Source organism: Stegostoma tigrinum, chromosome 18, assembly GCF_030684315.1.
Source record: "Stegostoma tigrinum isolate sSteTig4 chromosome 18, sSteTig4.hap1, whole genome shotgun sequence".
NCBI classification, from domain to species: Eukaryota; Metazoa; Chordata; class Chondrichthyes; order Orectolobiformes; family Stegostomatidae; genus Stegostoma; species Stegostoma tigrinum.
This window is the reverse complement of record NC_081371.1, coordinates 51,670,835-51,697,257: the sequence shown is the minus strand read 5'-3', so window position 1 is coordinate 51,697,257 and position 26,423 is coordinate 51,670,835.

The window sequence follows — 26,423 nt, the reverse complement described above, 5'->3', positions numbered from 1 at the left end:
CACTGGCCAGGCATCATTGTTTGCCCATTGCTGTGGGTCTGGAGTCATATATAGGCCAGACCAGGTAAGGATGGCAGTTTCCTTCCCTAAAGGACATTCGTGAATCAGTTGGGTTTTTTTCCCCAACAATCAGCAATGGATTCATGGTCCTCTCTAGATTATTAATTCCAGATATTTTATTGAAATCAAATTCTACCATCTGCCGTGGCAGGATTCAAAGCCCAGCCCCCAGAACATTATCTGAGTCTCTGGATTAACAGTCCAGCAATAATACCACTAGGCCATCACCTCCCCTCTGAGAACTTAATGTCAAAGCTTCAGCCTCCCATCAGGAAACTGAATCTTTTACTCCCCTCCCAATAATTCACCCTTAAAAACCATGTGTAGGTCGTGAAAATTCTGTCCATTATCTATCTCTCTGTGAGGGCCCTGTCAGCATTTAAAAAACAGGTGACCCCATTTCTCTCTCTCTCTCTCTCTCTCTCTTTCAGAGAGGAAGCAGCTCCAGCCCATTCAGTTTTTCAGAATGAATCAGAACATATAACTTAAAGATTACTTTAAAAACATAAATAATAATTTATTTAAAGCTTAGGCTGCATAACCAAAAGATAATCATTTCTCGACGTTGCTGTCTGCAGTATGGTGTCAGTGTAGCACCGTTTAAAAGTATTCCCCCAAGCACTTTGCATCCAAGTTTAAAGGAAGGGTTGAGTCAGGCACTTGGCTCAAAGCCTCTAATGAAAACATACATACATAACTTTTGCTGAATGAAGCAAACCCGTAATTTAATATGCAGCCAGGCTTGTGTCTCTGCCATATAAATAGTGTAATTTAGACTGCACAGTTGCCTATTGATGGGGTGCTGGTGAGTGTGTACAATGTGTCTGCTTCATGTGTGGATTTTCTTTCTGTGTCTTGCATAAAATGAGCTATGCAAAGTTTTGTAACCATTCCCTTCCACTTATGGCACTAAAACCTCCATTTCCAGACAACCCACTGAATGTATCTACATATCAGTAAGGTCCAAGCATAGTTCAGTCTGCTGATTTCTATCATGCCAAAGCACTCATGATAGTACATTTCCATTCTATTCTATTCACTGCCTGGTTTCTTACTGATGGAAGGTTTTGGAATATAATTTTTAATTAAGATATTTTTCTTTACTGCTATTGACCATGAGTACACTTTAGGCAGAGTTTTTAAAACTTAGATTGTGCTCAGCTTTGTGTTAATTTTCAGATTGTTGTTTGCTTGATGCTGGACTTTTTACTTCTCTATTATTCTAAGAAAGGTAAATGAATAACGTATACCTAGGAACCTTGTGCCTAAGATGGTGTGTTAAGCAGTGACTTATACATTTTTCACTCATTTGAGTACGTGACAATAAAGCCAATTGTAATGTGAAACATCCCAGGTATCAGTGCAGCCCAGCAGCAATTTTGAATACATTTTCAGGAAATATTTAGATTAAAATGTTTATTTTGATATATTTAAGAGTGGTGTCTCATGTTAAGGATAATAGTCTAATTATCAGTGCTTGACTAGGATAAATTACCACCTTGAGTTCAAAGAGTAAACCATATTGTAAAAGCCATGGAGCAGTCATTACAGCAAGCTAACTGATTTCCACGTGTTGCAGTTTGCACACATATGGTAGATTAATGAGCAGGCAGAGTCACATCATTGTATACACAAAGCACACAGTGTCCTTAAAGACAAGGTATACATGCAACTGTAATATCCTGCAGCTTCATTAATGCCATAATCAAGAAAATGTCAGCTGCGTTTTAGTGGATAGCAATTTTACCTCTGAATCAGGTATATATTAAAGTTGTGTTGCAGCGATAGGGGTGTGAAGATTCAATCTGAGACCCCAGTGTAATAAAGGAGGGCTGTGCTATCACAGTTGCTGTCTTTTGTATGAGTGGCCCTGCCTGTCACCTCAGTTGGATCCAAGGATCATTTTGAAGGTTAGGGAAATGATCCCAAGTGGCTTGGCCAACTTTTATCCCAAATCCAACATTACTGAGACGGACATTATCTGGTCAAATGACTGTCGGTGGGACCTCACTGTGTGCAAATTGGCTCTGTTGCCTACACTAAAATGACAACTGCACTTCAAAGCAATTTCACAGGCTGTAATGTACTTTGGAATATCTTGATGTTGTGAACAGTTCTTCATAAATCAAAGTTTCAATTTATTTTATTTACACCTAAAAATTTCCTTGTCACAAACAATGAGTGCTTTTAATAAGTAAATGTTGTTCACTACATTTGAATAACCTAATTTTACTGAACTGAAAATGAAATCAACAGAAAAGATACCAAATCTTTCACTACTTACACTGGCATTACAGTTGTCAGTTGCTTAATAAATTTGTTATTTATGAGTTTATAAAATGGGTCTATTAATCCTCTGAGAGGACCTTCCATTTTAAGAGGCTCACTGAAGGCCCATAAATGGGTTCACTTGGTGAAATTAATACAAATGGGATATGGGCCAGTTTGATCAGAGAAGCCAATTTCTGGTGTGGTGTGCATAAACCATCAGAAGGATTTGCAGAAATTTGATATGCATTGCATGTAATCTGCACTTGAAACGTTCTGTTCTTTCCCAGGGGGCTGTGTAGTTTTGGGGAAACCAGCTCATGCTCATTGAAGTTACAAACTTTTACCACTGGTTCAGTTCCACTGCCACCCTCCCCATCACTTCAGTACCTTCAGTTCATTGTCCTGATGGGATCCAGCTTGCCTTTTGCCACCCACTGCCTTAGACAATCAGTCTCTCTCATTTGTTCACAGGATGTAGGTACTGTTAACTAGGCCAGCATTTATTGTCCATCCCTAATTGCCCAGTGGGCAGTTTAAAGTCAACTCCACTGCTGTGGGTCTGGAGGCCAGACTGGGTAAGAGCACAGCAGATTTCCTTCCCTAAAGGATAATTGTGAACCAGGTGGATTTTCTTTAATTTAACAATTGACAACAGTTTCGCTGTCAACATTAGACTCTTAATTCCAGATTTTTATTGAATTCAAATTCTGTCATTTGCCATAAATTCAAAGAATCCCTACATTAGAGAAAGAAGCCGGTTGGCTCAGGGGACTTTATACTGAGACTCCAAAGAGGACCCGACCCAGACCCAGGCCCCCACCCTAACCCTGCAACCCAGCATTTAGCATGGCCAATCCACCCAGCCTGCACACCTTTGGACTGTGGGAGGAAACCCACACAGATAGGGAGAAGGATGTGCAAACTGCACACATACAGTTGACTGAGGGTCAAATCATCTGTGTTCCTAGGGCTGTAAGGCAGCAATGTTAACCACTGAGCCACCGTAGATCATTGATCATAGAATCCCTACAGTGTGGAAAGAGGCCACTCGGCCCAACAGGTACACATCACCCCTCTGAAGAGCATCCCATCCAGACCCATTCCCCTAACCCTGCATTTTCCATGTCTAACATACCTAACCTAAACACCCCTGGGCACCACAGGCAATTTAGCATGGCCACCCACCTAGCCTGCACATCTTTGGACTGTGGGATTTGAACCCAAACCCCAGGCTCTTACCCCACCCCCAGAACATTAGATCACTCTGTAGGTTTAGAGTAATAGGTAAGCCATCATCTCCCCTTGTAAATGACATCCTAGCGTTGCTTCCAATGTCAGTCTTATGCTGTGTCAATCTCACCTATGTTCCTGGAAACTGTGTGTTTGGGAAAAATGCTGCCAGCTGGGGGTGGGGAGGTAGAGAGGAAATTAGATTTGTAATTCATTAAAAAATTAATACACTTGGTGATTTCAAGTAAGTCTGTTATAACTATAGGGCCAAACGTTGCTGCAGATTTCTACTCAGCGGTTTGAAAATGTCCAGTCTGCAAAACTGGAGAATTGACAGAACATTATATTTCGATGCAAAGTTAGGAATTTGTAATGTAGCCAATGAACAAACGTGATTTTAATATTAAAAGCACTTACTAAGTGGGAAATGGAGCACAAGCCAGATGGTGAATTATGAAGGTAGACACAAAACTTTCTCTTCAGTGTTGGTTTGTTTCCAGGCCTTAGTAGGTCTCAGCAATCTTGTACAGATTTTTTAAAATCAACCCGATTAGATACACCTCTATCATAGCTGGGACGTGAATCTCCTGGCTCAGATGTGGGGACACTACCAATGAAGCAACAGGGCTAAAATAAATCCGATTAGAAGTTACAGATCTGTACAAGTTGACTCAATTGCCTGAACCACTCAGCCACGCTAGAAGCTAGCCATGATGCAGAGGTGCCAGTGTTGGACTGGGGTGGACAAAGTCAGAAGGCACACAACACCAGGTTATAGTCCAGCAGGTTCATTTGGAATTATAAAAGCTTTCAGAGCATTGCCTGTTCGTCACGTGCCGTGAGGGAGCTGAGCACACAGACTCAGAGTTTATCGGCAGGAAGATCCAAAAGATCATATAAATGGTGTGAGTGCAGCGTTAGATGATAAGCCTCTGCAGGTGACCAAGAGTGTTAGACGATGAATAAAGTGTTTATAAAGTCAATGTTAGTGCTGTGCTGTCATGGTAATCAGGCAGAGCCATAGGAATGTACAAAAGGTGACATCTCCAGTCTGACACTGGATTGTAGGTGTGAGGCTGTGTTCAGAATCTGTCTGAGTTTTAACCTGGAATCAGGCTAGTTGTACTTTGATGGCTGGAATTTATAAGATGACACATTGACTGTGACTACAAATTGTATGTTTTAAGAACAAAATAGAATGTATTCGCAAATAAACAAACATCTTGGATGAAATGATTCACCCCATAGATATATGTGTGACAGAGAGCTAAGTGAGACAGCGTGCATGTGTGAGAGTGTGCGAGCACAGTGAACGTGAGAGACAGAGCGAGCGTGAGAGAGAGTCTGTGTACTTGTGTAAGAGAGTGTGTGTACGTGAAAGAGTGTGCACACGTGCATATGTAAATGGGCGAGAGCACGCGAGCATGAGTGTGTGTGTGTGCTCGTGAGAGAGCCTGTGTGCCAGAGAGAGTGAGAGAAGGCAAGAGAGAGTAGGAGACAGAGTGCAAGCAGAAGCATGAGTATGGGAATGTGAGTGTGTGTGTGTGTGTGTGTGTGTGTGTGTGTGCGTGTGTGTGTGTGTGTGAGAGAGACAGACTGTGAGAGTACGAGAGAGAGGGTCTATGGGAGTGTGCTTGTGAGACAGCGTGCTTGCATGTGTGAGAGACAGCGTATGTGTGTGTTCACACATGCGTGAGAGACAGAGAGAAGGCCTGCGTGTGAGAGACAGCGTGTGTGTGTGCTCATGCATGCGTGAGAGACAGAGAGAAAGCCTGTGTGTGAGAGACAGAGAGAAGGCCTGCGTGTGAGAGACAGAGAGAGGGCTGGTGTGTGACAGAGCGTAATAAGTAATTCAAAACTGTATAAACTAATTAAGGTAGAGAGATCATAACAATTTATCCAGGTGATGGTGATAAAACAGGAAAGTTAAGATTTTACAGATGCAGAACAGGATGGTGGGGTCACCTGTATGCGACATGAACCCAAGATCATGGTTGAGGCCGTCTTCATGAGTACAAAACTTGGTTACCAGCCTCTGCTTGAGATTCTGCATTGTTGTGCATCTCAAAATCTGTGTTGGAGGATGCTTGCCGGAAGACTGGAAGTTGAATGCCCGTGCTCACTGAAGAGTTCCCCAACAGGAAGGGAACATTTGTGTCTGGTGATTGTTCTGCAATGTCCATTCATCTGTTGTCATAACATCTGCATGTACTCTCTCTCAAGCAAGATGCCCCCACCCCACACCCCCAAACCCCACCCCCCCCCCACACACACACACTCGCTCTCTCTCTCTCTCTCCCCCGCCCCTCACCCCCACAAACACACACACACACACACACACACACACATATATATGTATATAAATCTATGGGGTGTATCTTTTAATCCAAGACGTTTGTTTATTTGCAGATACATTCTATTTTGTTCAAAAAACATACAATTTGTAGTCACAGTTAATGTGTCATCTTATAAATTCCAGCTATCAAAGTACAACTAGCCTGATTCCAGGTTAAAACTCAGACAGATTCTGAACACAGCCTCACACCTACAATTCAGTGTCAGACTGGAGATGTCACCTTTTGTACATTCCTATGGCTCTGCCTGATTACCATGACAGCACAGCACTAACATTGACTTTATAAACACTTTATTCACCGTCTAACACTCTTGGTCACCTTATTATCTGGCTCTGCACAATGTAGTGAACTCAGCCACGTTAGGGGCATTTAAACAGTCCTTGGATAAGCATATGGATAATGATGGGATAGTGTCAGAGGAGGGGCTTAGATTAATTCACAGGTTGGCGCAACATCGAGGGCCGAAGGGCCTGTTCTGCACTGTATTGTTCTATGTTCTATGTTCTATGTTCAAAGCCCCATAGGGAAACTTACAAATTAGAATGAAATTTGAGAAGCTGGTACTGCACCTCAGCACCATGTACCCATTGGCTGTGGAAATAGTCTCTCACCATAAGTGGTCTGTGTAAACAATGCCATTTCCTGTCTAGCGAGTTTTGAGAAGATTTGTAGCTCAGGTTGAGGTTCTGGATGTGAGTTTGCTTGCTGAGCTGGAAGGTTCATTTTCAGACGTTTCGTCACCATTTAGGTAACATCATCAGTGAGCCTCCGACGAAGCGCTGGTATTATGTCCCGCTTTCTATTTATCTGGTTAGGTTTCCTTGGGTTGGTGATGTCATTTCCTGTGTTGGTGATGTCATTTCATGAAATGACATCACCAACACAGGAAATGATATCACCAACCCAAGGAAACCTAACCAGATAAATAGAAAGCGGGAGATAACAGCACAGCTTCGTCGGAGGCTCACTGATGATGTTACCTAAATCGTGACGAAACGTCTGAAAATGAACCTTCCAGCTCAGTGAGCAAACTCACATCCATTTCCTGTCTATTTTAACAATATCATGCATATACCATCAGCACAGCGAGTTCAGTTAAAATCCATTAGGTTATAGGTAAATACTTTGAAAAAAAGAACTTGCAATTCAGTAACACCTTTCACTGCCCCAGAATGTCACAGGGTAACTCACAGCCAATACAGTACAGTGCATGTCACCATCATCGTGCAGGAAATTCAACAACAAGTTTGCCAACAGCCAGACCCTACATAAAGCAATGTGCTAATGAACAGCTAATCTGTTTGGGTGACGTTGCTTGAAGGATAAGTATTTGTCGGACCCCGGGGAAAATTTCCGTGTCCTTCTTTGGAAGGATCAAGTCCATGTCAGATATGATGATTAGTATGAAGAAAAGATGAAATAATGGTTTCTAATCTGGCTAAGTGGTATGAACTATCCTGTTGTGTAAGTGCTTTAGGATCCTGGAGCAAACTTGTAATGATGTCCCAGAGCCTCTCTCCATGTGGCATAAATAGTATAGAGTGGTTGGAGTTAGCTATAATAAAAATGGAAGGTCGATAGAGTTCAAAGATTATTCTCTTAACTACATACTCTGGTATACCTTAGAGGGTGGTGATGGCCTAATGGTATTGTCACTGGATGACTAATCTAGAAACTCAGCCAACATTCTGTGGACCTGGGTTCAAGTCCTGCCATGCCAGATGGTGGAATTTGAATTCAATTAAGAATTTACTGATGACCATGAAATCATTGTCAATTGTCAGAATAAACCCACTTGGCTCACTCATGCCCTTTGGGTAAGTAAGACTGCAATCCTCATCTGGTATGGCTCACATGTGACTCCAGGCCACTGGTCGACTCTTTACCACCCTCTGGAATGGCCTAACAAGCCACTCAGTTGCTACAAAGTCTCAACCAAGAAATGAAACCAAACAGACCACCTGGCATTGAACTAGGCACCGGAAAGGAGAACGGCAAAAACAGCCCTGCCAACCTTGCAAAGTCCTCCTCACTAATATCTGGCAGCTAGTGCCAAAGCTGGGAGATCTGTCTCACAAATCAAGAAACAGCCTGACATTGTCAGTAAAGTCTGGTTCCATGAGTATGATTATGTGCCAGACACCATCATCACCAGCAGGACAGACCCAGCAGAGGTGGCAGCGTGATGCTACACAGTCCTCAACATTGACACTGGACTCCATGAAGTCTCATGGCTTCAGGATGGGAAAGGAAACCTCCTGTTGATTACTACATACCATCATCCCTTGCCTGAAGAATCAGAACTCCTCCATGTTGAGCAACACTTAGAGGAAGGTCTGAGAATGTAACAGGCACAAAATGTGCTCTGGGTGGGTGATTTCAAAGTCCACCACCAAGAGTGGCTCAGCAGCTGTAGTACTGATCAAGCTGGTCAGGTCCTAAATCACATAGCTACTAGACTGGGTCTGTGGCAGGTGGTGAGGGAACGAACAAGAGGGAAAAACATACTTAACCTCATCCTTAACAATCCGCCAGCTGCAGGTACATCTGTCCATGACAGTATCAGTGACAGTGACCATCGCACAGCCCTTGTGGAGACAAAGTTTCACCTTCACATTGAGCATAACCTCCATCGTGTTGTGTGGCACTATCACCGTGCTAAATGGGACAGACTTCGAACAACTAGCAACTGCTGGCTCGAAGGGCCAAATGGCCTATTCCTGCACCTACTGTCTATTGTCTAAGACTGGGCATCCATGAGGCATTGTGGGCCATCATTAACAGTAGAATTATACTCCAGCACAACCTGTAACCTCATGGCCTGGCATATCACCCACTCAACCATTACCATCCAGCCAGGGGATCAACCCTGGTTCAATGGAGAGTGCAGGAGGGCATGCTGGGAGCAGTACCAGGCATACCTGAAATTGAGGTGTGAACATGCTAAAGCTACCAAATAGGATCACTTGTACACCCAATAGCATAAACAGCAGGTGATAGACAGAGCTAAGCAATCCCATAACCAATGGATCAAATCTAAGCTCTGTGCTCCTGCCACATCCAGGTGTGAATGGTGGTGGACAATTAAACAACTCACTGGAGAAAGAGGCTCCACAAATATCCCCATCTTCAATGACAGAACAGTCCAGCACATCAGTGCAAAAGATAACGCTGAAGCACTCACAGCAATCTTCAACCAGAAGTGCCAAGTTGATGATCTATATCAGCCTCTTTCGGCAGTCCCAAGCATTATAAATACCAGTCTTCAGCCAACTCTATTTACTCCATGTGATACCAATAATTGGTTGGAGACACAGGATACTGCAAAGGCTATAGGCCCTGGCAACATTCAGGCAATAGTACTGAAGACTTGTGCTCCAGAACTTGCCACTCCCCTAGCCAAGCTGTTCCAGTACAGTTGCCACACTGGTATCCACCCGACAATGTGGAAAACTGCCCAGGTATGTACTGTACACAAAAAGCAGGACCAATCCACTTGGCCAGTGAACGGTCTGTCAGTCTATTCTCAATCATCAGTAAAGTGATGGAAGGTACCATGAACAATGCTATCAAGCAGCACCTTCTCAGCAATATTCTGCTCAGTGATGCCCAGTTTGGGTTCTGCCAGGGCCACACAGCTCCTGACCTCGTTACAGCCTTGGTTCAAACATGGAAAAGTGAGATGAATTTCAGCAGTGAGGAGAGAGTGGCAGCTCTTGACATCAAGGCTACATTCAACCAATGAGTGGCATTAAGAAGCCTTAGCAAAACTGGAATCAATGCGCATTGAGGGCAAACACTTTGCTGGTTGGAATCATATCTGACACATAGGAAGATGGTTGTGGTTGTTGGAGGTCAGTCATCTCAGCTCCAGGACATCTCTGCAGGGGCTCCTTGGGGTAGTGTCCTCAGCCCAACCACCTTCAGCTGCTTCATCAATGACCTTCCATCCATCATAAGGTCAGAAATGGGGATGTTCGCTGCTGATCAAGCAATGTTAAGCACCATTTATGACTCCTCAGAGACTGAAACAGTCCAGTCGCAAGTGATATTCGCACCACACAAGTGCCAGGCTATGACAAAAACCAATGAGAGACAATCTAACTACTGCACCTTGAGATCCATTGGTGTTACTATCACTGAATTCCTCACGATCAACATCCTGGTGTTTACTATTGGCCATAAACTCAACTAGACTTTTCACGTAAACCGTGGCCACAACAGTAGGTCAGAGGCTAGGAATACTGCAGGGACGAACTCACCTCCTGAATCCCCAAAGTCTGTTCACCTTCTACAAGGCACAAGTCAGGAGTGCGAAGGAATACTCCCCACTTGCCTGGAGGGATGCAGCCCCAACAACACTCAACAAGCTTGACACCATCCAAGACAAAGCAGCTGCTTGATTGGCACCACATCCATAAACATCTACTCTCCCCACCACTAACACACAGTGCTGTAGCAGTATCTACAAGATGCACTGCTGAAATTCCGCAAAGCTCTTTGGACAGCACCTTCAGACCCCACGATCACTTCCATCTAGGAGGACAAGGACAGTAGATGCATGGCAACATCACCCCCTGTAAGATCCCCTTCAAGCCACTCACCTTTCCTAACTTGGAAATATTTTACTGTTCCATCACTGTCACTAGGTCAAAATCCTGCCATTCCCTCCCTGAGGGCATTGTGGGTCTACCTACATGATGTGGACTGCAACAGTTCAAGAAGGCAGCTCACTGCCCCCTTCTCAAGGGCAACTATGGATAGGGAAGAAATGTTGGCCAGCCAGCGATGCCCACATCCCACAAGTGAATAAAAAGGATCATAATATTTAGTGATAACAAGGTGTGAAGCTGGATAAACACAGCAGGCCAAGCAGCATCAGAGGAGCAGGAAAGCTGGTGTTTTGGGTCTGGACCCTTCTTCAGAAGTGAGGGAGGGGAAGGTGGCTCTGAAATAAATAGAGAGAGTGTGGGAGGCGGATGGAAGATGGATAAAGGAAAAGATAGGTGGAGAGGAGACAGACAGGTCAAACAGATGGGGGTGGAGCCAGTAAAGCTGAGTGTAGGTAGGGAGTTAGGATGGGGATAGGTCAGTCCAGGGAGGATGGACAGGTCAAGGAGGCGGGATGAGGCTGGTAGGTAGGAAGTGGGGGTGGAGCTTGAGGTTAGAGGAGGAGATAGGTGGGAGGAAGGACAGGTTAGGGAGGTGGGGGTGAGCTGGACTGGTTTTGGGTTGCGGTAGGGAGAGGGGAGATTTTGAATCTTGTGAAGCACATTGATACCTTGGGCTGCAGGGCTCCCAACCGAAATATGAGGTGCAGTTCCCGCAACCTTTGGGTGTCATCGTTGTGGCACAGCAGGAGGCCCAGGACAGACATGTCGTCAAAGGAATAGGAGGGAGAGTTGAAGTGGTTCACGACTGGGAGTTGCAGTCATTTGTCGCGAACCAAGTGTAGATGTTCCACAAAGCAATCTCCAAGCCATCGCTTGGTTTCCTCGATGCAGAGGAGGCTACGTCGGGAACAGCGGATACAGTATACCACATTAACAGATGTGCAGGTGAATATCTGCTTGATGTGGAAGGTTTTCTTGGGGACAGGGGGTGAGGGGTGAGGTTTAGCACTTCCTGCAGTTGCAGAGAAAAGTGCTGGGTGTGGTGGGGCCAGAGGGGCTTGTGGAGCGGACAAGGGAGTCACGGAGAGGGTATTTTAGTTAACAATATTTAATTGTATCTGGTATTAAAGAAACCTAAGCCTAAAGACTGTTTTGGATCTTGCCTCCTCCTCAACCAGTGTGCCTTGAATTCAAACTCCTAGATATGAGCATAAAACCACCACAACAGAAGATTCTGTTCTTGGCTAATTGCATCTTGTCTCAAATTTCTGTCATTATTCAACTGGAAACATTAGTATAAAGAGTTCAGTGAAGAAAGAAATACAAAAAATTAGTAGTATTAAAATTCTTTTGGTGGATTTGCAGTTTGCTTAAAAGCTTTTATACAAGTTTATTTTGTTTAATCATTAGAGTAGAATTTGTAGAAAATGTGACTGTTCTATGTTATTAAGAGATCTAATTCAGAATACTGTAAAACAATACAGAAAATAACATGACATCATGGCCTTTTTATATTGTCCCAAGAGTAAATAAGCTGGTCAACTAATCAGGTTGGGAACCCTGCAGGGTGTTCAGGGGACTCAGAGAAATGAAGCTCCAGGCCACTGTTGTGAATAACTGCAGTGAAATTAAAATAGGAACATTAAAAAGGGGAGGTGATAGCCTTCTGGTATTATTGCTGGATTGTTAATCTGGAGACCCAGGTAATGTTCTGGGATCAAATCCTACCATTAAATATTAATTCAATAAGAAGATTAATTCAATTTTTAAAAAGAATCTGGACCGAAAGGTCTAATGATGACCACACATCTATTGTCGATTGTTGGAAATACCTATGTGGTTCAGTAACATCCTTTAGGGAATGAAATCTGCCAACATTACGGGGTCTGTCCTCCATTAGCGTGGTCTTACAGGCAGTTCAGTGACAACCTCAGCCACACCCCCTCTAGATTACCAAACTATCTGCTCCATTAGAGAGGGCCCCCATAATGACCAAGGGTTTCCTGGCATTTCACTGCATGAACACAACTGCTACCTCAGCTGGGTCAAAGAGCCTTTTTATTCAGATAGCTTTATAACTAATAAATAAAAATGTTCAACACAGAAGTAAAAAGGGACCTTTTTAATAACATGAGCTGTGTGGAGCTCACAGCCATTTCTACAAGATTAACTTTCCATTCCTGGAGGATCGGCAACCCTAGCATAACCCCACCGATGGAGGTCAGGAAATCTAAATCTTTGAATCTCAAGACACTTCACACTGAAGGGCTACATCAAAATAATAAAGGCATTTCATGTAAATGCATTAAATATTGAATCCACTTACAATGATAATATTGAAGAGGATTGCCTTGCAGCAACATGCAGATAATACTACACGAGGGACGTCCACTGTGATAGATAACAAAGTGTGGAGCTCGATGAACACAGCAGGCCCAGCAGCATCTCAGGAGCACAAAAGCTGACGTTTCGGTCCAAGACCCTTCATCAGAAAAGGGGGATGGGGAGAGGGAACTGAAATAAATAGGGAGAGAGGGGGAGGCGGACCGAAGATGGAGAGAAAAGAAGATAGATGGAGAGGAGAGTATAGGTGGGGAGGTGGGAAGGGGATAGGTCAGTCCGGGGGGGATGGACAGGTCAAGGAGGTGGGATGAGGTTAGTAGGTAGGAAATGGAGGTGCGGCTTGAGGTGGGAGGAGGGGATGGGTGAGAGGAAGAACAGGTTAGGGAGGCAGAGACGAGCTGGGCTGGTTTTGGGATGCAGTGGGGGAGGGGGAGATTTTGAAGCTTGTGAAGTCCACATTGATACCATTGGGCTGCAGGGTTCCCAAGCGGAATATGAGTTGCTGTTCCTGCAACCTTCATGTGGCATCATTGTGGCACTGCAGGAGGCCCATGATGGACATGTTGTCTAAGGAATGGGAGGGAGAGTTAAAATGGTTTGTGACTGGGGGGTGTAGTTGTTTATTGCGAACCGAGCAGAGGTGTTCTGCAAAGCGGTCCCCAAACCTCCACTTGGTTTCCCCAACGTAGAGGAGGCCACACCGGGTACAGTGAATACAGTACATCATCCTCCGACACTTCTGCATCTACAATCCGACCCCTGCGCCCAGGACATTTTTCCATCCCCACCCTTGTCTGCTTTCCGGAGAGACCACTCTCTCTGTGACTCCCTTGTCCGCTCCACACTGCCCTCCAACCCCACCACACCCGGCACCTTCCCCTGCAACTGCAGGAAGTGCTACACTTGCCCCCACACCTCCTCCCTCACCCCCATCCCAGGCCCCAAGATGACTTCCCACATCAAGCAGATGTTCACTTGCACATCTGCCAATGTGGTATACTGTATCCATTGTACCCGGTATGGCTTCCTCTACATCGGGGAAACCAAGTGGAGGCTTGGGGACCGCTTTGCATAACACCTCCGCTCGGTTCACAATAAACAACTACACCTCCCAGTCGCGAACCATTTTAACTCCCCCTCCCATTCCTTAGACGACATGTCCATCATGGGCCTCCTGCAGTGCCACAATGATGCCCCCCGAAGGTTGCAGGAACAGCAACTCATATTCCGCTTGGGAACCCTGCAGCCCAATGGTATCAATGTGGACTTCACAAGCTTCAAAATCTCCCCTTCCCCCACTGCATCCCAAAACCGGCCCAGCTCGTCTCTGCCTCCCTAACCTGTTCTTACTCTCACCTATCCTCTCCTTCCACCTCAAGCTGCACCTCCATTTCCCACCTACCAACCTCATCCCGCCTCCTTGACCTGTTCGTCCTCCCTGGACTGACCTATCCCCTCCCCACCTACCCACCTACCCACCTATACTCTCCTCTCCACCTATCTTCTCCTCTGTCCGTCTTCGGTCCACCTCCCCCTCTCTCCCTATTTATTCCAGTTCCCTCTCCCCATCCCCCTCTCTGATGAAGGGTCTAGGCCTGAAACGTCAGCTTTTGTGCTCCTGAGATGCTGCTTGGCCTGCTGTGTTCATCCAGCTCCACACTTTGTTATCTTGGATTCTCCAGCATCTGCAGTTCCCATTATCTCGCTCCACTGTGATAGGATGTATTCCAGAAAGGATCATCACATGACCTTCAATCCTCCAGTGCCCTCAACTACCGTTGGCCATCCTCTTGCCTTCCCTCAGCCAATGAGGTACCATTGACAATTCTCTACCCAATTGGATGATTCCCAATTTAAAATTATCCTTTTACTTATCTCCATGTTTTAAAATATAATTGATAAGCTGAAATGTTCAAAGTAGGTTTTTTTTGTTAAAATGCAGACAATTCTTTAATGTGATGGTAATTATTTTCCCTGGGTTTTTTGCTGGATGATTACTCTTCAATTCCTGGACACTATGGACCGACTCCTGTATCACACTGATGCCAAAAGATGACTTGTTCTGAATATTAAAAGGGCTGTGAATCACTAGCCCCACTGAAGGTTAAGTAAATAATGGTAATCCTCAGAACTTGTATAAACTTGTATAAAAGCTTTTAAGTAAACTGCAAACCCACAGTTCTGAGGAAGGGTCACTGGACCCGAAACATTAACTCTGTTTTCTCCTCCACAGATGCTGCCAGACCTGCTGAGCTTTTCCAGCAACTTTGTTTTTGTTCCTGGATCATATTAGACTTTTCTTTCCTTAAGTAACTCACTTATAACTTCAGAAATCAGGGCCCATTCAGAGAAAGAAGAAATGCTGTGTCTCTGTCAATTTCACCATTTATAATGCCTAGGATTTATTACATCAATATAAAATACTGTACAATACTATAATTCCAGAAGGCAGATGTGACAATTTATTATTCTAATACTTTAATAAGTGTTAGTATCTGGGGGCACTGGAGCATATTGTGGCGGTCAGCCATGATTTGATAGAATGGTGCAACAGAATGTAAAGGCTGAATGGCCTCCTGCATATCCTAATCTGACACATTCCCACTCCCAGTCGCTTCCAAGGTTATGCTAATCCAACCACAATGTGCAGAGCCAGTGACAATATTACAGCCTTTCACAGTGCCATATCTGTGTTCAGCAATTTAGCATTCCAAACAGACTGAAGCAATGTCCCCTCCCTTTCACCTGTTATAATACAGGCGGTGATCCAACTTATTTAAGCATCTTTTTAACCCTAAATATTCTGGTGCCTTGAGGAACTTCCAAACTGGAACTGGTTTTGGTTATTCATTTTCCACAAGTACAACTTAATTCATTCACCATCGCGTGAATTTGGAGCCTCACGGTTCGATGCAATGGCAAATCAAAATTTTGTTGTTAGCTTCTGCACCAACAAAGCCCCTCAACTGTACTTTGTTTCAGTTGAATAGAACAAGCTGTTAAGTGTGGAAATCGTGTGGGTAGATTGACACTTACCTCAAAAGCCTGATAGTTGGAAGCATTACGGCAACGGTATTTTTAGAAGTCAGTCATTAGCTGGAAGAACAATTGGAACACACAATTATTGAACCTCTGTGCATTGCAGAACTGGAATTTTTCACTCCCTATGAGTTTCTGTGTGTCTCAATATTATTTTCGTTGCTCTCAGGAATGTTAAGATCTTTTAATGTCCATGGAGTAAAAGGCATTCTTGTGTACCAAATGGCGTGAAGTTGGTTTATTTATTGGCCTACCGCTCCCAGACCACAGGTTCAGCACAAATCTGGATTTGCTGCAGATTGAATTTCATTCCTGAACCAGTTCCTTGCGTGAACCAGCCTGATGGTGTGACACTGTGTCAAATTTGTCACCAGTCAGCAAACTCACAGCAAGAGGCCACGGGATAACCGATTGTGAAGGGTGCTATATAAGTGTAAGTCTCCACTTGGACAATATCTCAAACTTCCACTTTAACCTCAAGGGCACCAGTGTGAATTTATTTCCCAATTCTCAGAAATTGTTGGAGAAATTCAGTAGGTCTGGCAGCATCTGTGAAAAATAAAATCAGAGTTAATGTTTTGGGGTCTGCTGACCCTTCCCCATACACCAGGCCTTGTTTCACATGGGCTGCTACCACACACAAGCCATTGTCAACTTCTGACAGTCCTCATTAGCAGTTATTGATTCTCCCAGGTCAACCTTTACCCATTCCTCTGTCTTTCTAGCTGTTTCTCTCTCTCTCTCTCTCTCTCTCTTTCTGGGTTCCATCTCCACCTAATGTTTACTTCTCCCACACCACACCCCGCGACCTCCCACTCTCAGCAAATATTCCAACCTTTTCCCAGCTACAATCAATTGTAAAGAAGGGTCACTGGACCTGAAACATTCACACTGTTTTCTACCTACAGCTGCTGCCAGACCTACTGAATTTCTCCAACAATTTCTGTTTTCATTTCTGATCTCCAGCACACGCAGTTCTTTGATTCTTCAGGTAGGGATTGCAGATTTCCTACCCGAAAGGGTACTATTGAAACAAGACAGGGGTTTAAACAACAATCAGCAGTATCTAATGGGTACCATTACTCTATCTCTTTAATCCAGATTTTACTGAATTCAAATTTCAACTAGCTGATATTATAGGATTTGAATCCATGTCCCCAGAACATTAACCCTGTGTTTTGGATTACTAGTCCAGAGGCATTACCACTGCCTCTCCCATGATGTAGATTTGTTTTCATCTATTACTTTTGTCTTTTCCTGTGCCTGTTCTAACTTCGCTAGGTGGCCGTATCTGGGACTATCCACACGGTTGGCCTCCCTGGTAATGCTGTCCCCTGAAGAAAGGTTTGGAAAGTGAAAGATTTCCTGGCATACAGCAGTTACAAATAGCAAATAAGCAGATTGCAGAATCCTTGCTGAGCAGCACGTCTTCAGCTGAAACTGTTACTTCAAACAAAGTTTGGGGGTTTTCCAAATCTGCACACTCAAAAACACTCAGTTCTGCCGATCCTTGCTGGAAGAATTTCTCAGAGAAACAACAGACAGATCATCGTCGACACGTTCGACCTATACTTGCTATTTGCAAACCATATTCCACTTCAAGAGAATGGGACATCTTCTGGCAGTGCCCAGATTCCCTGGAATGCAATGCCCATTTGAGCAAACCTGCCAATCTGAGCTGGTTGGGCTGCCATGTGACTTCAGTCCCACACTAACTTAGCCGGCTTTTTTTAACCTCTCAGCTGAGGGTGATCTGAGTCGCATTGAAATGCTGCTAATAACAATCCTTTTTTGAAAGGAGGTAGTGCTGGGCTATCTTCCTTACACCTTTAATTTGCCACTGAACTGCTCCATTTCTGCACCAAATACAATTCAGAATTCCCTCCCTCATGACGTAGAACATAGAACAGTACGGCACAGTTCAGGCCCTTCAGCCCACGATGTTGTGCAGAACTTTTCCCCTAATCCTAAGGTCTATCTAACCTCCACCCCTACCTTGCACTAAATCCATATGCCTATCTAATAGCTGTTTAAATACCCCTAATGAGGCCGACTCCACTACCCTCTCTGGCAATGCATTCCACACCCCGATCACTCTCTGAATAAAGAACCTACCTCTGACGTCTCCCCTGTATCTACCTCCACTCACTTTAAAACTATGCCCCCTTGTAATAGCTACCTCCACCGCAGGAAAAAGTCACTGGCTGTCCACTCTATCTATACCTCTGATCACTTTGTACACCTCTATCAAGTCAATGACATTGTCGGTCTACCTCGCACATGGACTGCAGTGGTTCAAGAAGGCAGCTCACCACCACCTTCTCAAGGGCAACTAGGGACGGGCAATGGCCCAGCTAGCCATCCCATGTCCATGAGAATAAAAAAAAGTGGACATCTCTATCTCTCTCTTTCATAGTGAGATGTTGGAACTGGCTTGATGACGTTTACAAAATAGGGACACTAAATTATGGGCTGGAATGCTTCCCTGTTTTTGCTGTAAATAGGTTATGAGGTTTCTGGCACTTCTGCTGCACTCCTGTGGCAGTGCTACTCCTGAGCCACAATGATATTCAAGAGGGTGTTGTTGGTGAGCCACATTTATACCATGAAAACGAGGACATCATTCTGAAACCACTTATTTCTGGTGTATTTTGAGTTGCGGGCTGCCTTTGCCTGGATCAGTCCTTGTACCCAGTGTTATTGTGGAGCACAGTTTTCCCTTTAACGTCACACTAGCATGGGTTACATCAACGGCCACACCAACACACACATCTCAAATTTGAGGGTTGGGCAATTGACTTCCAATTATACAACCACCCAGCTATCTTCTTGAAAGCTCCCATTCCCTATCTGACCCTTGCTGAACTCAAGAGGACCATGGGCACACATCTGCTTTGAATAATTAAGATCCTTTATTTTGAATTACTCTACGTTTCGAGTTTCTGTCTATAATTGCTAAGCTTTGTATCCTCTCATTCTCTGACAGCATCCAGAAATCTCTTGCTGCCTTTCCCAGCTAACCTCTCCTCACTGCTTAAACACACATCTCTGCCCTCACAGTATATCAGAACTGACTCCTGAAACCTTTGCTTCTGCAGCCTCCAAATTTCACTATTGACAATCATGATCATGTGATCACATCCACTTCTTCCACATCCACCTCCCTGTCCTCATTGGGCTGCACTGAGTCTCAGAATTTAGGGGTATAAGCGCTTCTCTCTCTGGAAGACAATTGTCACAGGCGCATCTTTTTCCATTCCACCCTCAGGCGATTCTCTGTGTGGAGTTTGCACATCTCCCCGTGTCTACGTGGATTTCCTCTGGGGGCTCCGGTTTCCTCCCACAGTCCAAAGGCGTGCAGATTAGGGTGGATTAGTCATGCTAACTTACGCATAATGTTCAGGGGTGTGTAGTTTAGATGGGTTATAGGGTGATGGGTCTGAATGGGATGCACTGAGGGTTAGTGTGGACTTGTTGAGCCGAAGGGCCTGTTTCCGCACTGTAGGGATCCAATGACATCACTAGCCCTGGGACTGTCTGTCGTGTCAATTTCTGCAATTCTAATTGCCTTTTCAAATGCCTTCTTGGACACCAACATCTTCAGTTAGTGTCAAACATCTTCAACCATTCTCCCCAGCTTCTGATTTCCTTTTCTTTCTGCTTACATTGCATTAGTCCATTGTTTTCTAACGGGGAGCATAGTGATTGTGAGACTGAGTAAAAATGATTCAATTTGAGCTCTAATTGCAAGAATAATCAAATGTATTTTCAAAATCTGTTATATACAAATCAATATTACTTTATGGTACACTTTTTTAATCCACACAAATGTTTTTCTGAAGAAGTTAGAATTATTTAATTTTTGAAGTGCACTTGAGAAGCTTTGACTTCACATTTTGTGTTATAAAAGACTAATTAAGACTGTTAACAATGCACCAGTTTTTAACGGGTTCTCTGAGATGAGCGTAGGCTGTAAAGCTAAATAAAAACCAAAAGAACTGCGGATGCTGTAAATCAGGAACAAAAACAAAGTTGCTGGAAAAGCTCAGCACGTCTGACAGTATCTGTGAAGGAAAAAACACAGCTAATGTTTAGGGTCCGGTGACCCTTCTTGAGAACTGACAGTAGTGAAGGAAAGTGGCACCTTTGCTAAAGATAGGAGGTGGGAGAAATGGATTGAGTGGAGACAGCCCAGAGAGCGACAGAAAGGCAGATAGATGGCAAATGGATGGGCTGATAGAAGGGCCACTGGACCAAAATGTTAACTCTGCTTTCTCTCCACAGATGCTGCCAGACCTGCTGACTTCCTCCTGCAATTTCTGTTTTAGTTTGAGTGTAAAAAACATGCCTGGAACATCTCCTTCACCACAAGAGGTTTGATTACAGGAGTAGCAGTGCTTTGCTTCAGTTGTGTAGAAATGTGCATTTTGGTCTCCTTAGCTCAGAAAAGGAGGTGTAACAGAAGTTCACCAGATTTGTTTCTGGGGCTGTTCTAGGAAGAGATATCGGCAAAATTGAACCTGGGTTCTCTAGAGTTTTGATAAATGAAAGGTGATCTAATCTACAAAATACTTAAAGGGCTGTAAAGGAAGTGACAATCTGACCATCATAATGTCTGGAGAAATAATTATTGTGATGAATCTCAAAGGAGGATTGATTGTGACATTGATTACAACAGTTGCACCAATGAGCATCTGAAGCCTCTGCTTTGCTTTGAGGATTGCCATTCAGTGTTAAGGAATCTAAGCATCTGCCTCTCACCAGGCAAGACCGCTTTAGAAAAATCATTAATCACTGATACTCAAAATACTTGACTTGTCACTGAATAATATTGGAAAAGTGCCCAAGAGCAATGAACTCATACGTTGGTGAGAGGCATTGCCCATGTAACACTGCTTGTGTATTGTAAATTACTTCACCCATTATTTATCAAATCTGAAGCACTCTCTCTGCTTCAATACTGTAATTTCACTCCACTCAAATTGTTCCAATTATTTTTGCACCTAATCTAATTCCAGCAAAAGACAGCGATTAGCCTGCTGTGTGAAACTGCTAGGTGGAACTGGCTGCCCAAATTCCTAATTGTGGTTAACAATAGGGGGACTGATGCTGTTCAGCACACACTGTTCTCAGTTCTTGTTTTTATCTAATCAAGCTTGCTGCATGCAAGTTAACATCATTGGTTGGCCCTTTTATTCATTTAATCATGCGCTTGCAAAGTTTGGCTTCATTTGAGAGTCTTTACCTTCTGGACAATCTCCCTGAATGATGAAATTTTGCTTCGAGACTAATCCAGAGAATAGTTATTGTACTCTAGATTGTATTTTCCTTGGAACAGAGGATTCTGAGCGGGGTGGGGGGGCATGTGATTGAGATGTATCAAGTTATGAGGGGTTTAGTCTAGGTAGACTGGAAGGAACTTTTCCTTGAAGGGTCAATGACCAAGGGGCACAGATTTAAAGGAAGGGGCAGAAGGTTTAGAGGAGCTGTGAGAATTAGTTTTTCACCCAAAGGGAATTTGAAGTTCACTGCCTGTGAGGGTGGTGGACACAGAAATTCTCATTACACTTCAAAAATATTTAGATGTGCAATTGTGGCGCCAAGGGTCAGAAGGTTATGGGCCAAGTCACGCAAATGGGATGAAAACAGTGAGGTGGTTGTTTTTGACCAGCCCAGACTTGATGGGCCGAAGGGCTTTTTTCTGTTCTATAGACCTCTATAACTCTAATCCAATGCTGGACTTTTGTTTGACAGCTTACGATCTGCAGACCCTTCGTGTCACCTTGCAAACATACTCATTTAGTCTAAAATGGTCTCTGGAATACTTTGCAATAGGATTCTACAGGCACTGAAAGCAGAAGCCTCACCAGTGAAATACTGACACAAAAGAAACTGAATGACTGTAAAAGTTTATGATTGATCTATGCACTTGGAACTCTGGGACAGGCTCTCCCAGGAAGTGTTAGGGTTAGTGCTGAAAACATCTTAAACAGACTTTTCTCAGCAAATATCATTTTGGAATCCAGTACATGAGTAATATAACTTGTGGTGAGTATAACAGCTCAAAGGGAACAGATGACTTGGGGCCTGAAGTTTGCAAAACTGTCATAACTCACACCACCTGAAGTCTTAGCCTGCTGTAGATGAAGGGATGGAGGTTGTTAGGGACCAGACCAGACGCCCTGGGATCCGAACATTTTTGTATTTTAGAGCCAAATGTCAGGAACTGTGTTCCAAATGTAATTCAATTGGTCAAACTACTTGACGTTAAGCAAAACGCAACTTACTCAAACACCATAATTAAAATACAACAAAAGAAAGAAGAACTTGGAATAACTTAACTCTATTGGAAAACTTAACAGAATAATAGATTATTTTACTACTAAACAGTCATTGTTTCCAAAGTAATAACATCCCATAAACACACCCGTGGCAAAAGGCAAACTCAGAAAACAGATTTTGTCCCACATACAACCCAGCAGCCTAGGAAGAGAACACCAAGCTTTTGGGTGTAATCAAGCAAGGGAGAATTAGCTTCCACTCCTTCAAGATCCCAACAGCAATTACTGAGAGCTGAATTGAAAATTCCTGGTTCTGTGGGTCAGAGCTTGGCTGTAGCCATTAGGGCTGTTTCTATTGTGCCAGCTTTCACATAAAAAAAGCACCCAAAGCTTCACAGGTTGTTTATCTTCTCATAGACTGATCGGTACCTGCAAGCCCTGCCCCCCCGCCCAACCTTTCTGTCTCTAAAAGACACCAGGAGAAAACACACCTTTTAAAGCCACAGCATTGTCAAAGGTTGATGGCCAGGATTATATTTACTAAGGGCTGGTGTGGCATAGTGCCCACCTTTGAGCCAGGAGGCCTGGATTCAAGTCCCACTGGCTGCAGAGGTCTGTAATAACATCTCAGAGCAGGTGGATTAGGAAAATATCAAATCATCATAACCTCTAACTGCTGTGATGGAAGAAGGCGGACTAGTTAGATCTTCAGGCAGGTCCTATTTTTTATCTTATAATTCTTACGTTCCAAGTCCATACCTTTCATTTTCCTAAAAGCTGACAATTTAAGGATCACAAATTAATAAACACTGATAAAATGACAATGCCTGTGTGCATTTATCTGTATCATTGCTGAACTCTCTCACCCTGTCTGCCTCAAGCTCCCCGCAGAGATCAACATTAAAAATTTAAACAAAGCATTCTCGCATGAAGCATATAAGTAGCAGATTATATATTTTTATTATCCAGCTGGCCTCTGTTGGACAAGGTTTTTGCTGCTTAAGTTGTGTCTTGGATGGCATAACAGTTTTTACGATTACCAGTTTAACAATCTCAGTGAACAAATGCCGAAGCTCACATTAATTTTCTTGCACAGTTATTATACATTTAAAAAAGCAAAGCAGTGATATTTTCACCTTTCACAATAATTTTTATACTTTCATAGGAGGCTGGCAAGGACAGCCTTTGTGGCCCATCGCTTCGGTCACCTGCAAGGTTATTTCAGAGACAACCACATTGCTGTGGATCTGGAGTCACATGTAGGCCAGAGCAGGTGAAGAAGGCTGATTTTCTTCCTGAAAGAACATTAGTAAATCCATGGTCACTATCACTGATTTGTATTGCAGGTTTGTTAATTGAATTTAAAGTCCATCAGCTGGTGTGATGGGATTTCAACTCAGGTTCCCAGAGCAAAACCTCCAGACTAGCCAATCACAGTACTACAGTACCATCATCGCTGGAGGGCTGGCTCTGATAGCTACTGACTGACTAAGTGAGAGATCTCAGACATACAGTCACTCATTCATATGCACACTCACTCTCACACACATTCTCTCTTTCAGGCACACACAGTCACAGAGTCACTCACTCATAGACACTGTCTCTCTTACACATACACTTACTCTTTCTCTCAGACACACGCACACATGCACACACACACATGCATACACGCATACATATATGCGTACAGACATGCACACACACATGTGTACACACACATGTGCACACATACACATGCGTACACACACACGCACATGTATATACACATGTGCACACACACACGTGCAATTTTTTTTATTTCCTTACATAAGAGCACGTTTGACATACATCTAGAAAGAGGCCACTGCTCAAAGTGCCCAAATCCAACCTAACAGACAGATGTGGCACATTTTCTGAACAGCCACAACATAGACAGCATGGCCACAAGGCAACTATCCTGACATCTCCTTTATCAGTTTTCTTTTGGTGTAGATGTGTAGGATTGACAGCTGATGTGTGTACAATATCTCCCTATGAGCAGAAGACCCAGTGACCTGAGAGCGTGCTGCACTAATCTCAACTCACGCAGCAAGAATGAAACAAGACACTGAAAAAAAACAGCTTTACTGTACTGTCCTGTGAGTCCACTGAATTACGCTGCCATTAAGTCTCATCTGTCTTTGGAGCATTTTCAGAGCAAGTCCTGTTCAAGTTCGTTTAGAAACTTGCTCCTTCCAAAAAACTCCCTAAGTTCAGTGAAGCCAGTTGCAAGGGAGTTCACTCCCAAATCGCTCCTTTCTCTTCTACATCTTCTAATACTCTTAAATTCTTCTTCTGAATTATACCGCACTAATATCAAGTCTCTTCCCGAGAGTTTAAAAACAATAAGAACAGGAAGTCATCATTTGATCTCTTGAGTTGGCCAATGCATGTCCTGGCTGATTTGCAGCTCAATTCCAATAAGAAATCCTCACAGTGCAGAAGCAGGTCATTCAATCCATCAAGTCCATACTGAACCCCCAAACAGCATTCCACCTAAACCCATCTTCCCCACCTTATCCCCGCGACACTGCATTTAGCACAGCTAATCCATCTAACCTGCACATCCCTAGATACTATGGGGCAATTTAACATGGCCAATCCATTTGAGCTGCACATTTTTGGACTGTGGCAGGAAACTGGATCACGTGAAGGAAACCCATACAGATGTGGGGGAGAACACACAAACTCCAAACAGACAGTCGCCTGGGGTAGAATTGAAACCATATCCCTGGCACTATGAGGTAGCAGTGCTAACCACTGAGCGACTGTGCTGCCCCAAATTGATTTTGCTCCCTTCCTACCTTCAGCTGACAAAAACACATCGATTCCAGTCCTATATGATCTAACAGTGCGGGAATGGAAGTGTCTGGTGACATATACGCAAATCCCAACAAAGCAGCTTAAATTCAATTTTTTTTAACAAAAAGCTGGAATAGGAAACTACTCTTGATACTTTTAATCAGCTTGTTCAGATGCATTATATTACAACTGCACAGCAAGCAGGGCTTGAACGTAGCCCTCTTGGCTCATACAGCCCTCGAAAGTTGCCCTTAGTAACAATGACCATGAAAACTATTGTGAATTGTTGTAAAAAATATTCCTCTGGGTCATTATTGTCCTTTACAGAAAGTCTTCACCCCAACTGACCTTTATGTGGATTCCACAGTAATATGTTTGGCTCGTGAATGTTCCCTGAAATGGACAAGTCAGCCGCTCCATTCAAAAACTGCACCCATATCCCTTCAGCAAATCAATGTTTTTCTTTAAGAAAAGAACATCCATGGCTCTGAGAGAAGAGTGTAGAGACAGTTCAGATTCCCTCTTTCCTGGGTGGGAGAAAAGCTTCCAAATTCCTCTCCAAATGTCAGGTTTCTGATTTTTGATTATGTCTCCTCAATTTTGGTTCTTCCAACAAAAGAACTCATTTCTCTTGATCTACCTTTCTGAATTCTTTTAACTCTTCAAACATCTCAATCAGATCTCCCCAACTTCCTAAAGTATAGGAAGGACAGTCCCTCTTAATTGAAGCATATATATAGGTTGGCACATTAGTTAGCACTGCTGCCTCACTGCACAGGGACCTGGTTTTGATTGCAGACTCAGGTGGCTCTCTGTGCGGCGTTTGCACGTTCCCCCTGTGTCTGCGTGGGGTTCCTCTGGGTGTGAGTGATAATGGGAACAGCAGATGCTGGAGAATCCAAGATAACAAAGTGTGAAGCTGGATGAACACAGCAGGCCAAGCAGCATCTCAGGAGCTTGCGCTCCGAGATGCTGCTTGGCCTGCTGTGTTCATCCAGTTTCACACTTTGTTATCTTGGATTCCTCTGGGTGCTCTGGTTTCATCTCACAGTCCAAAGATGTGCAGGCTAGGTGGATTGGACATGCTAAATTGTCCCACGGTGTCCAGGGGTGTGCAGGCTTGGTGAATTAGCCATGGGAAACGCAGGGTTACAGGAAGGGGGTAGGTATGGGTTGGATGCTCTTCAGAGGGTCAGTGTGGACTCGATGGGCAGAATGGCCTGCTTCCACACTGAGCATAGTATGTAGAGGGAAATCAGCTGAGGTTTTGTGTGACTCACTGAGAAGAGAATTTGCTGTTGTTCTTCCACAATTGAAAATAATTACTGGGCAGGGCTCAGTGGTTAGCACTGCAGCCTCACAGCACCAGGGACCAGGGTTCGATTCCAGCCTGGGGTGACTCTCTGTGT